Source organism: Bidens hawaiensis, unplaced genomic scaffold, assembly GCF_021521415.1.
Source record: "Bidens hawaiensis isolate Kalapana, Puna unplaced genomic scaffold, B.hawaiensis_p1.1 tig00008044_1, whole genome shotgun sequence".
In the NCBI taxonomy this organism is placed as follows: Eukaryota; Viridiplantae; Streptophyta; class Magnoliopsida; order Asterales; family Asteraceae; genus Bidens; species Bidens hawaiensis.
The window spans coordinates 254,794-273,134 of record NW_027491567.1 but is presented as its reverse complement, the minus strand read 5'-3'; the positions used below and the strand labels follow the sequence as shown (position 1 = coordinate 273,134).

The 18,341-nt window shown below is 41.0% G+C and overlaps 1 pseudogene; it reads right to left on the bottom strand.

Moving 5' to 3' along the window:
• Positions 1–14,462: 14,462 nt before the first annotated feature.
• LOC143636784 (subtilisin-like protease pseudogene) lies at positions 14,463–16,720 on the bottom strand (annotated as a pseudogene).
• Positions 16,721–18,341: the final 1,621 nt, after the last annotated feature.

Sequence of the window (18,341 nt, the reverse complement as noted above, 5' to 3'; positions counted from 1 at the left end):
AATATCCCAAGTAATTGCAAAACTACAAATCAATTGAACAAGTAAATCAAAGTATATGAACAATGAAAAAGATGTAAGGATATGAATGAATTCCGGGCTGTTCTTGGCTGCTACAACTGATGAAAAACCTTCCCGAGGCTTGGTTCTTGTGTCTTCTTCCTTCCCTAGCCGCTACACGATCAAACCCTAGCTCCAAAAAACTTTTTCTCTTTTTCTTTCTTTCCTCCTGCTGTCGATCGGAACCTGTTCACAGCCCTAGGGTTTTTATTTTTTTTATATAATATAATATAATATGGTCTTGGGCCTCCATGATGCATACGGGTCGGGCCTTGAGTTGTTTACTTGAAAACGTATGTGTAAAATGCTCGTAGAATGCTCGAAAAGTCCCGGTTTCTTCCTTTCTTTTACCCAAAACCTACAAGATTAATAAATGTATGTAAAACCTATCTAAAACAAGTTAAAACATATAAAATATAATATAATACGTAGATAAAACGTGCGGAAAATACTAGTGTTTTACAACACATCAAATATCCTCACACTTAAGACTTTTTCGTCCCTGAAAAAGAATACTACACAGGATCATACCCGAGTTCAACCGACAACTCTTGGTTTTATTTATTTACTATTATTATTAATATTTTTTTCTTCTTTTTAAAGTATTATAACAAGTGACTCGTTACCCCTTCCAACTTTCACCTAATAAGCTAGATCAGGTCGATTGCCGGTATTGCTGTCCACTTTAAACCTATGCCCCTAATACTTACCGAGGCAAATAAGGTGTGACGATTCTATTAATTTGTATGACTAAGTGGAACCCACACCTAAAAGCCTTGCTGCCACTTCACCAATTCCATTATGGTTTTACCGGGCCGAGCCACCCCAACTTGACTTAAACCTTTTGCCACATGATTAAACATTTCGACTCAAATACAACCTATAAACTCTTGGTCAAGAGCGACCGACAGTAGTTTCCTTCATGGTGGTTTTGATTTAAAATAATTTTTTTTCTGCCTTTGGCTTTTTTTTGCATTTTTTTTTCTTTTTTTTTTATTTATTATACCATGTTGGACGAAACTACAGAAATGCATCAAGGCTCAGATCTGCGCCACCGCGCAACAGAGGGCCGAGCAAAACTGTCTTCTGCTAGCATCAACGTTCAGGTCTGCGCCACCGCGCAACAAAGTACGGAGCTTCACAGGAATAGACACATATATAAAAGATTATAATATACAGACGATCATGAGACTCGAGGCTTGAGGATGACCCGGCTTTTCATTCCAGTCCTGTCACGAGCTTAGTTAAACAAACAAAACCCCGAAGATGTTTCCCACTATAGTCAGGCCATTTAAGGAGTTCAATTAGGTCAACAACCAAACCGCCCTTTCATTCTTAAAGGCTGAGCCTACCGACACACGATTACTGAGTCTAAACCGTTCGGTTACCATACATTACGTGCGGGTTTAATGGGCGCTATTCTTATTTATTATATATATATATTATGAAAACACCAAGAAGTTATGAAACAAACACTACTAGGTAATAATATCATCTCCTGTTTAACGTAGAGAAAACAAATTTCAATGGACTATTTTTTTTAAAAAAAAAAATTTTTCAAATTTTTATTTTATTTATTTATTTTATTTTATTTTATTTTTTTCAAAAATTCTCCTACAACTAAGTAAAATAAACCCCCATCCCCACACTTAGAACGAAATCGTCCTCGATGAGTATAAGGAAAAGAAATAAAATAAAATAAAAATAAAACAGAAAATAAAGATAAAGTATACAAGACTAAAACAAAGAACGGGTTACTCCCTTGGTTTGTGTGCAAAATCTTCAACAGCTAAGTAGTGTCCAAACGACCGTATAGCATTTCATTCGCGGCCGCAACCTCGGGAAAACCTGTTCCAAAACGCCACCATAGCTACCATGCGCATAATATAACCTGCAAAACTCAAAATCGCTCGCATGTAGCGGCGTACAATACGGAAGACAAAAACATAAAGAAATAAACATAGTTTTTGTGTTTTTTTCTTTATATAAATAGGTTACTCCTTAAATCGACCGACTCGAATGGTGATTGAGTACGAGCGGTTTCATCTTGGAACAACCTGAAATAGAAAAAACAAAGAAAACAGATAGCATCACACAAATACATAAATACGAACTCTACAACTCGGGCAGTCTCCCGAGTGTGCATCCATCGCGTCTAAGTCTCGGAGAGCGCGTCAAGGTAGAATACCTCGACCGTCTGATCAGTCACCGGCTCTCCTATGTAGTGCTTCAATCTATGACCGTTCACCTTAAACTTCCCACCTTTATCCTCTATTTCAACAGTGCCGTACAGGAAGACCTCAGTGACCGTGAACGGTCCCGACCATCGGGATCTCAACTTTCCCGGGAATAACCTCAACCGGGAGTTATACAATAAAACCAAATCCCCACACTTGAACTGCTTGCTACCCTTCAACTTCCTATCGTGCAGTTCCTTCGTCCGCTCCTTAAACCTAAATGACTGCGCATAAGCGTGATCTCTCAGCTCCTCTAACTCGTGCAACTGGTGGAAACGAGTGCTCTCTGCGGCAGACATATCGAAGTTGACCATCTGTAGGGCCTAAGAAGCACGGTGCTCCAACTCGACAGGCAGGTGGCAGGCCTTCCCATAAATCTTCCGAAACGGTGTGGAATCGGTCGGAGTTTTGTATGCTGTACGGAAAGCCCACAACGCGTCATCCAACTTGTCGGACCAATCCCGACGATTCGAACCAACCGTTTTCTCAAGAATACGTTTGATCCCCCGGTTACTCACCTCTACCTGCCCACTAGTCTGTGGGAGGTAGGCGGTTGCAAGCCGATGGGTGACTCAATAGCGACGCAACGCCTTCTCCATCTGCGCATTGCAGAAGTGAGTTCCTCTATCACTGATCAACGCCTTCGGGACACCAAAACGAGCAAAAAGGCTCTTGAGAAAACGTAGTACAACTCGGGCATCATTAGTGGGTAAGGCCTTGGCCTCAACCCACTTCGAGACATAATCAACCGCCACGAGTATATACTTGTTCCCACGCGAAGATGGAAACGATCCCATGAAATCAATGCCCCACACATCGAAAACCTCACAAACCTGAATAGCATTCTGGGGCATTTCATTTCGCAATGAGATGTTGCCAACACGCTGGCAACGATCACAACTCTTCACAAACACGTGCGCATCCTTAAAAATCGAAGGCCAATAGAATCCACAATCAAACACCTTCTTTGCCGTCAAACTTGCACCGTGGTGACCTCTTGTCGGTCCAACATGGCAATGGCTCAGAATCTGCCATCCCTCCTTAACATCAACACACCTCCTGATCAACTGGTCAGCACCTATACGAAAAAGATACGGGTCGTCCCACAGGTAAAACTTAACATCAGCAAAGAATTTCTTCTTTTGCTGGTAAGACATCTTCGGGTAGTACCCGTCAGCAAGATAGTTCACAAAGTCGGCGAACCATGGGAAACCCTCATCTTGAGCCGAATCAAACATAAGACTCTCTGTCGGAAAGTGGTCATTAATCCTGACCCCCGGCTCTCCTAACTCAGCTCCCTCAAGACGCGAAAGATGATAGGCCGCCACATTCTCGGCCCCCTTTTTATCACGGATTTCAATATCAAACTCTTGAAGCAACAGGATCCATCGGATAAGGCGTGGTTTAGCATCCTGTTTGCTAAAGAGATAACGAATGGCAGAATGATCCGTGTACACAATCGTCTTGGACAGAACAAGATAGGACCTGAATTTGTCGAATGCAAACACCACAGCTAAAAGCTCTTTCTCAGTGGTGGTGTAACTCTCCTGTGCACCATTCAGGGTCCGGCTAGCATAGTAAATCAGACGGAAGTGCTTATACTTCCGCTGTCCAAGAACCGCTCCGACTGCGAAATCGCTGGCATCACACATCAACTCAAAGGGAAGCGACCAGTCGGGAGCAATCATGATCGGGGCATTAACGAGTTTGTCTTTTAAAAGATCAAACGCCTCGATACACTGCTCAGAAAACACGAATGGGGCCTCCTTCTCCAAGAATTTGGTCATGGGTCTCCCAATCTTAGAAAAATCTTTAATAAACCGGCGATAGAACCCAGCATGACCCAGAAAACGCCGGATGGATCTCACGGAAGTGGGCGGGGGAAGATTAGAGATGGTATCGTCTCCTCGTGGCATCTTTCAGTCTGCGATAATAAATGCAGACTCTCCAACCGGTCACAGTCCTAGTGGGAATGAGCTCGTTCTCTAATTGGTGACGACAGTCATGCCACCCTTTTTAGGAACCACTTGGACTGGACTAACCCACGAACTATCGGAAATGGGGAAAATAATCCCCGCATCAAGGAGTTTGATGATCTCCTTCTTCACGACCTCCTGCATCTTCGGATTAAGCCGCCGCTGCGGCTGAACGACAGTCCTATAATTATCCTCCATGAGGATTTTATGCGTGCAAAACGAAGGGTTGATACCCTTGATGTCGATAATCTTCCATGCAATGGCCTCCTTGTGCTCTCGAAGCACCCTCAACAATCTCTCTCTCTCGACCTCAGTCAAAGCAGATGCGACAATAACCGGTAACTTCCTCTCATCGTCCAAAACGCGTACTCTAGATGGGCAGGTAAATCCTTAAGCTCTAAGGAAGGAGGGGGGCACTCGACAGAAGGTCGGTCCATCGGATCGTCACGTACGATCTCAGCAGACACTACAGACTCAGGGTGATGTGACTCGGCGTCATCTTCCGTTGACTGGTCGGTCATGGCAACCATCTCAATCTCCGGAATGTCCCTATCGAGAATCTGAGTGTTGGTGGAAGATCCTCCACAGATCTCGCTGAAAAACTCACCAACATGCTCCATGATGGTATCAATAAAGTACAGGGAGTCATCAGCAGACTTGGGGTGTTTCAGTGACTGTCGAACGTCAAAGGTGATGTTCTCATCCCCAACTCTCAAAATCAACTTACCCTCGCAGACGTCGATCAACGCCTGTGCAGTGGCAAGGAATGGTCGGCCTAAAATTAGTGGTACGCTATCATCATCGTTCATGTCCAGAATGACAAAGTCCACCGGGAAGATGAACTTGTCGACACGAACCAGCATGTTCTCGACCACCCCTCGAGGGTATTTCACAGAACGATCAGCAAGCTGGATACTCATCCTGGTAGGCCTCGGTTCGCCTAGACCCAGCTTGCGATACACAGAATACGGCATGAGATTAATGCTGGCACCGAGATCGGCCAGCGCATGAATAACCGTATCATCACTCAAGATGCAGGGAATCGTGAAACTCCCTGGATTGGCCATCTTTTTCGGTAATTTCCGTTGTAAGACAGCAAATTAGCTAGCACTCAATGGGATGGAAGCGACCTCAGCAAGCTTCTCCTTATTCGAAAGAATATCCTTGAGGAATTTCGCGTGTTTAGGCATCTGAGTCAGTGCCTCAAGGAATGGAATGTTAAGGTGAAGCTGCTTCAAAAGGTCTAGAAATTTGGAACTCGGCTCCTCATCTCTGTCTCGGCGGAGCCTTCCGGGGTATGGTACTCTGGGCTTGTAGACTCTCGGCAGTTCGCTCGGTAGCTGCTGTCTCTCGGCCTGTGCTGAACTCCCTGGGCTGCTTCTTCGATGCACCTGGGCCGGTGGAGACTCCATCTGAATCTCCTCATCCACCTGCTCCTCTACAACTACTGCAGGCTCCTCGACGACTCCTCTCTGCTGAATCCCGGGCTCCTCTCGTGCCCCTGCACCGCTCCTCGTTGACACAGCTTTAGCGAATCCCTTTGGATTCTGCTCGGTGTTACTTGGTAGTGAACCCTGCGGCCTCTCGTTCAACCTACTCGCTATCTCTCCCATCTGCCGCTCGAGACTTTGAATCGACGCTCCCTGATTCCTCATGAAATGCTCGTGCTCTCGAAGCTTCTCCTGCGTCTCCTTGTGTCGGGAATCCTCTCGTGACATAAGCTGGGACAGCATCTGTGTTTGTTGCGCCATCATATCCTCCAAAGTGGGCTTCTTCTCCCCACTGCTCTCTCCCTCACCGGCATCCTGAAATAGGCTCTGACGTTGCTGAAAACCGGATTGGCCGCCTCTTCTCCAGTTGGAGTTCTGATTGCCTCTCCATCCCGAATTATACGAATTGAAAGAATTTGGATTTCGGTTTGGATTTCCTACGAAGTCTACGTCCTCCTCATGCGAACTGACTGGGCACTGAACGGTATCATGCCCCCCTCTGCAGATTTCACACAACTTGCTCTTCGTCTGCATGTCCTTTACCATCTTCGCCAACGCCTCGACCTGTGCCGTCAGTGCGGTGGTGGTGTTCACCGAATGCAAGCCTCGTGAGATGGAATCAACGGTCTTACCTCCTCTGGCGGGCGGTCTCTGGTACCCACTCATAGCTAACCCATTGAATAAAGTGATACACTCATCGGGGTCCTTAGTTGTCAACAGATTTCCTCCCGCCGCCGTGTCGAGCATACTCTGTGTCGCGTACGTCACTCCATTGTAGAACTTTTCGACGACAGCCCAATCTTGCAAGCCGTGGTTGGGGCACAACGCTAATAGATTCTTAAACCGCTCCCAGGTCTCGTAAAAACTCTCTGTGTCCTCCATCTGGAAAGAATGTATCTGGTTACGCAAATGAGCGGCCTTAGCCGGAGGATCGTATTTTTCAAGAAATTGGGTCTGCATGGCAGCCCAAGTAGCTATAGAGCCCTGTAGGAGGGACTAGAGCCACAGACTCGCTTGATCAGCGAGATAAAATGGAAAGACGCGGAGCTTAACGACGTCTTCGGAAACGCCCGCAAGATGGAAAGTGTCGCAGATTCGCACGATGCGGGCGAGATGAGAGTGCGGGTTCTCATGAAGCAACCCGTGAAACTGAGCAGAATGAGCAATGGTATTCAGAATATTCGACGGGATCTGCCAATTCGTCGCAACTCCAATGGCTGGTGGTGCGATGCTGGATCTCGCGCCAGCATTGGCCGGTCGGGCCCGGTCCGCAACTGTCCTCCTCGGTGGTGGAATGTCGCCCATGATCCTATCCCTATCGTCGGGGTCAACGGATGAAGAAGTGGACGAGGGTGAAACGGGACGATGTCTCTCACGAAACTCTCTCTGGCTCGGGAAATGCTTCCGTGTCGGGTGGTCCTAGGGATTGAGTCTGTCGCATAGAATTATAATTAGGAATAATATTATCTAAACTATTCTAACGAAGAAATAAAAATAAAACAAAAATAATTACAAGTAGCACAAAAGGTAAGTCCTAACTCGGATTGCTCTCAAAACGCCTAAAACCGTGTCCCCGGCAACGGCGCCAAAAACTTGATGTGTGTCTAATAACTCTATAAATATGACCCTCACAACTAAGCTTTAATATTAAAACGAAAATCCTAAAACCACACACAACCGGCAAGTGTACCGATCGCAAGTAGTATAGACTTAGGAAGTCCGAGTATCGAACACGTGGACACGTTAGAACGCTAAAGATCACTAACCCTAGACAAGACCTACCTTAGAATAATAATTATATTGATTTTTGATTTTTCAATACTTAACTGAACTAACTAGACTGACTAAAAAACTTACCAAAAATAGAAAACTTAACGGGAAACAAACTGTGTTAACTTAGGAATGGAGAAAAACGTCTACCTAGGTCTGAATCAAATTGTAGGCCTAACAAGCTAATGGATTGAATGATATCTAGACACAAGTCCCTAAAGATGACACGACTAAGGATCGCTCGGGCTCACTGGTTTACCTCTCGGTCTCACACAACAAGCCTAAACTACTCAAAATCGGCTAAAACGACCAAACCGGGAAACAATTGCTAACGTGTTCTAATAAAGGATCACCTCTCGGTCTCACCAACACTCGACCCTAATGGTAATGAATACTACACAACCAAGGATTGAGGAACAATTCAACTTAAACCAAAATAGATCAACTAGTCGCTCAAACTTCCTAAACCTGACAAGAAACGAACTCGCTCTCGCGCAATCCTTATTCTAGCATGCAAAGGCAATGAGACAACCCTAACTTCCTATCACCTCTCGGTCTCAAAGAATGTGTCTAACCGCTGTACTTAATCCAATAAATCACGCAACTAAACCCTACGGTTGTTCCTACCGCAAACAAACCCTAAACACAAAGTCTAGAATCAAACAATGCACCGATCAATCAACACAAAACTAATCAATCAACACACGGGGTTTATGCAATGAATCACCAAAATTTCCAACCCTTAAACACAACCTATTTCATGTCTAAATCAAACTTTACAATAGCAATTCAAGTCTATCAATCAAACAATCCAAAAAACTCATCAAACACTAACAAGAATCATCATTCCTAGGTAGAACTAACAAGTTTAGCCAATAATCATCTTTGGACAGCCATGAACATTAAATAAAAGCATCATTAAACTCATCTTAAACATCAATTCAAAAATTCAATAACCAATACTAATCAATAACAAGTCAATATCCCAAGTAATTGCAAAACTACAAATCAATTGAACAAGTAAATCAAAGTATATGAACAATGAAAAAGATGTAAGGATATGAATGAATTCCGGGCTGTTCTTGGCTGCTACAACTGATGAAAAACCTTCCCGAGGCTTGGTTCTTGTGTCTTCTTCCTTCCCTAGCCGCTACACGATCAAACCCTAGCTCCAAAAAACTTTTTCTCTTTTTCTTTCTTTCCTCCTGCTGTCGATCGGAACCTGTTCACAGCCCTAGGGTTTTTATTTTTTTTATATAATATAATATAATATGGTCTTGGGCCTCCATGATGCATACGGGTCGGGCCTTGAGTTGTTTACTTGAAAACGTATGTGTAAAATGCTCGTAGAATGCTCGAAAAGTCCCGGTTTCTTCCTTTCTTTTACCCAAAACCTACAAGATTAATAAATGTATGTAAAACCTATCTAAAACAAGTTAAAACATATAAAATATAATATAATACGTAGATAAAACGTGCAGAAAATACTAGTGTTTTACAACACATCACAGGTCCACACTGATAATAATGTGGCAGACCTATTTACGAAACCGGTCGAAACAGCCAGATTCAATGTGCTTGTAGGGTTTCTTAAGATGCTGCGTTTTGATGACTGAGTATTTTTTTTAGGTTTAAATTGTGTGCATAAATTTTTTTTGTCATAATTTCTGTACAAATTTAGGGGGAGAAAAAGAAAAATACAAAAATAGTGTGTGTGTAAAAATACAAAAAGAGTGTGTGTGTGTGTGCTTAAAAAATTTAAACATTTTGTTCTGTTGCTTAAAATCATGCCGGTTACTCAAGTTCAACGGACATATTTTATATGTTTGATCCCGTCATCAATTTTTGACTCACGGGATAGCCATTAACCTTAAAGTAACTGGGATGACTGAACTTACATAAAAAAAATTATTTTCTTGATTTAACTATCGGTTTAAGTTCTTTCACTGAAAATCATATCGGCTGCCTAAGTTTGAGGGACACATATTATTATATGTTTAGTCCTATCGTCTTCCTTTAGACACATAAGATAGCCATTCACCTGAAAACCGAAGGTAACTAGGGTGATTGAATTTAAAATTGCCTTCTAAGTTATCATCTGGGAAGTGATATTATTATTCAGCTAAAGCTTTCTAGAAGCTTAAAATATTTTCAAATGAAAATTGATCTAACCTTTGAGAAATAATAGATAAATTGATTTTGTGTGCATAACGGGTGAAGTTATTTGGCTAAAAAGGCTTTTGATTAGTCATTGATGTGTATGGTAGCTTTCCATGATAAGTAAAAGTTTGAAGTGATATAAACTAAATCTACTAAACTTATTGTGGAGAGTCATTTTGAAGATGTTTACATGTCCCTAAATACATCTCTCCAAATGATAAGCAGAAAAGCAATTACCCAGTCATACACGAGCCCGTTGGTTAAGTTTGGAAGATTTGCTGAGATCGAGGCAGATGTTGATGCTACAGGTGAAGCTATAGCTGAGGAACATGTGGTTCCTGCTCAAAGGCATGCTACCCGCCTTTGATACATTGTCCAATGATGATGAGCCGGATAGTTCTCCATCACAACCTATGGAGAATGAACACCAGGTACAACAGTTAGTACTGCTTAACAAGTTAAAGAGTTCGAAGCGTTCAAGAAAAGGCTCTAGTTGACTGCATTGAAGCCTGCTCAATTAGTTACTGCCACACATGTTGAAGATGATATTGACGAAGAGCCAGCAATCGATCTTATTCCACGCAAACAACGAAAGAAATATCCGAGACTGGGTGTGCTGGCTAGTGATGTGATACCAACTACTCAACCAACTGTTGTTGAGCCCATTACTGTTGAAGCTCAGACAGCTCAAGGCCCATCTAATGCTACTCAACAAACTCAAGAACATATTTTTGAAGATATTCTCTATCACGACTAAAATCAAGCAATAAACCAAGGGGGAGATTGTTGGGTCGTATTTTGTGGTTTATGCTTGTAATTTTGGGCTTAGTTTTGTATAGTTTGGGCTTTTGTTTGTAAACCGAGATCTGTTAATCTCGATGAGATTTTAGTTGGTTTGGGCCTAGTTGGTAGGATATATATATATAGAACAATGTTAACGGTTTAGGGTTGTTCGTTCATTAACTTTTGACCGTGTAAGTTGTTAAAGGGCTTAAGCACCCGACGTATAATATACGTGTGTTTTGAAGCTTCTTTATTGTGTTTGGTGTGTTCTTGATCGTTTATCACAGAATCAACTTAGCGGTTAGTTTCCGCCTAACTGTTAAGCACATTGATATCACATTGAAAGATCCATCATGGGACTTACACGGACAGACCATGCTGGGAGCATCTACTAAGCAGATTATGGAACCTTTCCCAAGCCAAAGGGTATGCCTCGTCAGGGTCCATGCGGAAGGAATAGATCTGACCATGAAGTCGCGAGGCTTTAGATGACAGAAAACACTTCTTTAGGAATTTATCTTGGAGTTCGTCCAAGGTAGTGATGAACCCGGGGGGGAAGGTTTTCCAACCATGATGAAGCTCAACCCTCTAGAGAAAATGGAAAAAGATGAAGATCGATAGAAGCACGAGTGGCGTTGGCGATATGAAAAGTGTCGCAGATGCGAGTGAATTTGTTTAGATGGCCCGGCGCGTCCTCGTCTTCAAGTCTGTGAAATGGGAAGGAATTAGTAATAGAATTCATGACGTTGGGCGGAATATGCCATTTACTAGCATCGGGCATCGCCGGACGTGTGATAGCAGACCGTCTTCCCATAACTCCCTCTTTCGCTCTCGAGTGAACTGTACGCCTAGGAGGAAGAGCATCGCTCATATCTAAAGTGGAAGGCATAGATAGTAATTAAGAGGCAATTAAATAATAAAATAAAATAAAACTAATTAAAACTAAAAACAACGAAAAAAAAGCAAATAGAATCTAATTCGCCAATTATTAAGTGTCTTCGGCAACGGCGCCAAAAACTTGATGTGTCTAAAAGTGGTATATAAAAATATTGCAATTAATCAACCTAGCACAACGAGTAATAAAAACCTAGAATACCCTAAACCAAACCACTAGCAACAGGCAAGTGTACCTATCGGGTGTAGAATAGCTATGGGAAGTCCGAGAATATCGAACCCTAGAGACACCATCTAAATTAACGAAACTAGATTCTAAAAGCTAATTAAACTAATAATTATGGAAAAGATTCTTTTTGGATTTTTATTTATTTTATTTTAAAACTAATAATTATTTAAACTAAATTAAACTTAAAATCCTAAGACTTAGACGAAGACAATAATGAGAAAGGCGTTACCTAGGCTTGAAATCCTAATTGTGAATCTTGGATGCTTATCGGCTATGGAAACTGTGATGCTTATCATAAAGACACATATGAAACTATTGAATAAAAGTAAATAAATATTAAGTATGCATATTCATCTTAAAGGCATCAAAAAGTCTATTACAATAATATTAGTCCAACACCAATAATCCAATACCGACGAACAAAACAAAAGTCAACAAATATTCATTCAAACCTAGGCAACTAAAAAGAGTTTAGCCAATAACCATGCTCAAAACAAGAAAATAATAAATTGGTTGCAAGAAAATAATAAATTGGTTGCAAGCTCTCTTCTCTTGTTATATATTGTTTTTCTCTTTGTTTGACTTTGCTTCAACTAATATAATCTCATGAGTCTTGTGTCTTTCTTTTATTTGTATCACTTGAAAAATAATAAATTGGTTGCAAGCTCTCTTCTCTTGTTATATATTGTTTTTCTCTTTGTTTGACTTTGCTTCAACTAATATAATCTCATGAGTCTTGTGTCTTTCTTTTATTTGTATCACTTGAAAAATAATCCTGAAGACTCCAAGAAATGTCCCTCTAGATGTATGCTTTCTTCCGAGAATATGTATGTGGCTCTGATTGCTCTCCACGAAATTAATAATAATGTGAATGGCGGCTGCTCTGTTTATATTGCCTAAATCCCACCGACTCTTAGGCCTTTTTCTCACAGCCCATTATGACCTAATCTTCCTTTTTTAAATGTAAAATGAAAGAAACAAAATTAATAAAATAATATTATAAAACCAACGAGCTGCTATAAATTTGACTTTAGCATTCTTATTTCATTTATTTTCTCAACTCAAGTATTCCATCGCTTTAAACATCTTAGATGTGACATTAAAATTCAGTTCATTTTCTAGTGCTTTGAAATAAGATCGTTTTAACATAAAACCTATCATTTTAGCTCATTATCTCTTGAAACCATTAAACTTGTAAACCAAATATTAATAATATTCAATAAAAACTTGGTTCAAAAACACTTAAAAGTAGGGAATATTTATATAATAATATGTATAAATGAGACCACATCAATCGTCTTCACTTGTGTCAGGAGCAATTGTCATAAACAGACATCTTCTTTTTCCTCTTCAGGATTTGTATCGTTCAAAGCTGCACCGACTTGGGGTTCTGACCAACAATTTGCACTAATGTGCCTAAACTTGTTGCAATTGTAGCACTGGATGCTACCACGACCTCTTACTCCTGAAAGACCATGTCCACGGCTTGGCCTCGAATAGGAACTAGACAACGACCTCGACCAGTGGGCTGGTTCTCTTCAACCTCTGCTGGAAATGCCTGTTCCTCCTTGACTCCTTCAATCACTCGATTCACTCGAGCCTCATGGGACTAGAGTGAACCCATGAGTTAATCAAATGATAGTTGTGTTAGGTCCTTAGACTCTTCAATTGCCATGACCACGCGGTCCCATTTGGACGGCAACTCCGCAACACTTTTTCAACAATAAGTCAGTCTGGCAAAGCCTCTCCATAGGCTCTTTTGTTGTTCAAAATCATCATTACTTTTGACAAGAATTCAGCAATACCTTCAGTCGTCTCTCCATCTGAATGGTTACAAATTCCCTACGCAGCCCCTGCAACTTAACCGTGAGAACTTTCAAATCACCTTGGTACTCGGTTTGCAGGAGAGTCCAGGCATGTTTCGCAGTTGAGGCAGCGGCGATGCGAGAGAATATGCGATCGTTCACATTCTGTTGGATTAACGACAGTGCTCTTGCATCTTCTTTAGTATTTTTCGCCAGTCTTGCAACATCAATGTCTTCTTCAGAGAAACCCTGATTCACAAACTCCCATAGCCATTTTGATCGAAGTAGGGTTTTCATGCGGATGCTCCAGAACTCGTAGCCCTCACCCTTGAACACAGGCGTGAGATTTTGAGATGCCTCTGATGATGAAGACGCCATGAAGTTGAATTGAAAACTGAAGGTACTCTTGTTCACGAACCTGCTTTTATACCAATATGTTGGGTAATCAGAAGCAAACAAACAAGACTGATATTTGTGATTCAATTGAATCTTTTCATTGATAACAATCTCCTTAAATACAGAACTGAAAGCAAAGAAAAAAACTACCCACGGCACCAATAATCCACGATTATAACTAACTGACCACTAAACATGTATGATACCTTAAGACTTAAAACATGACCACGACTTAATTAAAACACGATAAAAATAAATAAACAAAATATAAAACAAATAAACTTCATAATAAAATCCCCTTAAGAACCACGTCACCTGCTAGCTACATGTCACGTTAGCAAAACTTGAAATTATTCTAACCCCATTTACTAAACGAAAAAACCCATCCCTACGATTCTCTCTCAATCTTAAGTCTCTAGTACTACGTTGGAGTGTTATGATTTTTAACACACACATACTAGGCACGAACAAATTACATTTTATTGGCCACTTGGCATGCTTAAAATAAGCATGAGGTTTGCAACGGAAAGAAATCAAATCATAAATATAAACAAACTACATTTATTCAGGAACTACAATTTAAAGACACACAAGCTTGACCCAGCGAAGCTTCATAGTGGCTACGTACTCCACCCAATGGCTCTTTATGATTTGTAATTGTCTTCAGCATGCTTAGTCAAATATAATTAATGGAAATGGGACTTCTGACCGAGTGCTTTATGGAGTTCCATTCAAGGGCCCCTTCAACAAACTGAGTGGGACCAGATCCTACAGGGAGGAATGTCACTTGGTAGGACAATTTCTGGTTAACTGCCGTAAAGATGAGTGTAGATGGTGACACATTAACATTCGCGCCTGGTGCTGTGGTAATGTTCACAGTATAAGATGAATTAGCATCTCCAACATTGGTCACAGTTCTAGTGTATGATTTTGTCACCTTACCACTCAGTGTGATTGCGAATGAAGGATAGTTTAGTTCTGCTTCCTGGATACTTGATATACTTGAGCAAGAAACTTGCTTTTGGACAATGGCTCTAACTTGCACATTTGAGTATCCTAATCCACACAGGTATGGTATGTAATCATCAGCTTGGATATCGTAAATGAGTCCAGGGTCACTAGCTCTAGATGGATTGACATGGCCAGCCCCAACAGCAAACAAGCTGGCGAGAAGCTCCCTTTCATCCAGAATCGGTTCCTTGTTAAGGTTTATCAAATCAGCGGTGGTCATGATAGCCGATTTGATTCCAGCAGGAGTCCAATCAGGATGTGAACTTTTTAATAGTGCCGCTATCCCACTGAGATGAGGGCAAGACATTGATGTACCTGAGATAACGTTAAATGGGGCGGTGGTTGTTGTGTTATCAACAGAGGTAGGCCATGCTGCAAGAATGTTTACTCCAGGCCCAATAATGTCGGGTTTCAAAATTCCAGGGCTTTCTATATTAGGTCCTCTTGATGAGAAAGTGGCCACTTGAGGAGCTGATTTATCTCCTATGATAGTCCCCCGGAATATGATCGTGGCAACGGGTGATGGACTTGACCTCATGTATTCTAGAATTGCAAGTTCATCTTTGTGTTTAACATGTGATGTGGGGAGTACGTGAACATCTGTTCTTGTAGTAGCCCCATGCATCCGTGCATTTCTAAGGATCATAGCAGCTCCACCTGCATCTTTTACTGCCTGCCCTTTTGCAACTCTTCCTATGCCACCACCATTTAGGCAAATCACTACCTTTCCGTTTACTTTGGTGTTGTTTAAGGATCTTGGGGCATAAAATGTGGCATTTGCATCACCACTCCTCCCAGGGTTTACAAGAGGCAAGTGGGTTTCATGGAAATCTTTAGGCTGGAAGAGCGATTCTCCATCTAGTAACACCCCATTCCCAAGTTTTACTGTCGCAGTTACCTTTCTATCAACTGTACTAGCACTAACTGTGAGAATCCATGGAGCCTCGTTGGACAACGATGCATTGAAAGGCCCATCATTTCCTGCAGAACAACTAACAAATATACCGTTTTGTATCGCGGCAACTGCACCTACTGCAATCAAGCCATTATAAAAAGGAAGGGATGATCCACCAATCGAGAGAGAAAGCACATCTACACCGTCTTCAATCGCTGCATCCATAGCAGCTAGCATATCATTCTCTTCACAACGAGTCTCGTTACATACTTTATACATCGCTAAGTGTGCAAGTGGAGCCATCCCGGCGGCAGTTCCGTTGACGTTTCCAAGCACGTTAGCACCTTCAACAAAGTTTCCAGCTGCGGTACCTGAAGTATGCGTTCCATGTCCCCCGCCATCAAGCGCTGAACCATTATCCCCGGTAATAAAATTCCTAACACCAATCAGTTTGTTGTTACACCCGGTCACTTCGCATTTGCCTTTCCATTTAGCTGGTGGAGGGCCTATGCCTGCGTCGTTAAACGAAGGATGACTCAGTGTAATCCCGGTGTCCAGTACGCCAATAATAATTCCCTTCCCATAGTTTGAATCTCTCCAGAAACCTAAATTCTGGTGCAATCCCAGGAAGTTAGGAGTATGAGTAGTATGTAAAGACAATACCCTTTGAGGTCGGGCTAATATCGCGCCATTTAGTTTCTCAATCGCGCTTGCTTGCTCAGCCGTCAATTTTGCTGCAAACCCTTTGAGTACATTGCGGTACGAGTAAACCATCTGCGGTTTCTCGTGTGAGTCTGTAGTCGTTGTGGGCAAGAATGTGTTGTACCAGCTTTCAATATCCTCGTTTGCAGCGAATATGTGGTCAGGGAGCGAGCTTAGTTGGACAATATATGTTTCGGTTTCTTTGGCATCCACCGGTGAGGTGCTGCAAATGGTGGCGAAAGTGAGTAACGTGATCATAAGAATCTGCTTGCGTCTTTTGTTCTCCATCATTTTTGAAGAACTTGATGATTAAGTTTGTGTTTGCACATTGTTTGTATACATACTTGACTTTTAGCTGGGCACGTATAAAGTTTTCAACGCGACTTAGTAATAGCCGTTATAAAAATCAATGAGAAAGAACGAATTATACAATTAGGCAATTAGCATCCAGAAATATTTGAAAAATTATCATATGCCCACACGGCACACGTCACTTGTTTTTTTTAAGAACTTAGTTTTTAGATTAGATTAATGAGACCACAAAGTTAACTTTAAAGAAATAATAAATATAAAATAAAAAGGGAAATGGCCAAAATGATTTACTCCTTCCGTCCCATTAAAAGTGTATATTTTTCTTTTTATTTGTCCCATTACAAATGTCCACTTTCAAAATTTATTAGCCAATTTTCAAGTTTACCCTTAAGCACATACAACTATCATTAATAAACAATATGATGGACCCACTTTCCAAGGGCATTATTGTCATTTGATTAACAAAAAACGTAATCATTCAATCTACTTTAAACTTTATGTTTTTCAAACTAAGACACTTTGACCGGAACAGAGGAAGTATTTACCAAGCCAATCCTTGACCAGCCCCAAAATAAAAAATACCTAAAATGGTCCATTTCTAAACAATAGGATTAACTAATACCCGACAGATCTATATGGCGCGCTTCCGTTTTTAACCAACCACATCTAGACACGTATACACTTAAACGGTCGGGCCCAACCGTTTTTAAAAAAACCGACCGTTTAGTTATGGCGTCGACCGCTAATTAATAGTCGGTCTAATGGTTTAATAGACTGTCGACCAGCAGATCTATTTCGTCAGGCCTTCATATCTACTCCGTCAACCAACAAATCTATTCCGACGGCCATTATATTTCGTCAGGGTTTCATACCTATTTATTTAGGGTCTTCATATCTTTAAGTTTAAATTTATGAAAAAATTAATAATAAAAAAACAGATAACCAAATAATCTATACATTATTTTATATTTAGTGAAAATTTTAAGGGGTAAGGGTAACAACCATATATTCGGTGGTTCGTAAAATAAAAAAAAAGTTACATATTTCGGTGGTTTGCGGTGATACGCAAAACCTCAACATGGATAACACTCATTCCTATTGTTTGACGATATTCATTTTCAGCCATTGTCATGATTTGTGCTTCATTCCATATTTTGTAGCCGTTAGTGAGAATGTTGTTGTAAATACTTAAAAATGTCGACGTTTTTGTTCTTAAATCACGCCACTTCGTGGCAAACGGGTGATTGGTTCAGACACTGTCAACAGCCTACTGTTTTAGAAGCAAATGAAACCGAGTGGTAACCTGATCCCAAACGGTATTGGAAGTTGTAACTTTCATCATTAACCGAGTGGTAACCTACAAAGGTAATTCATTATAAAACAACTAATTGTCGTAGTTGTTGGTTGTTGTAAGCCTTTATCATTAATATAAAATTTAGATAATTGTGTGAATATTTCAAACTTATATTGAGCCACATGATGCAATGATTGTTTTTTATGTTACGCTATATCAAATGTATGGGTTGTTCTTAGCTCTTAAAATTTTCACTTAAAATAAAATAATGTTTCTATTATTTGGAATTTTTGTTTTTTATTATTAATTATTTATTAAATTTAAACATAA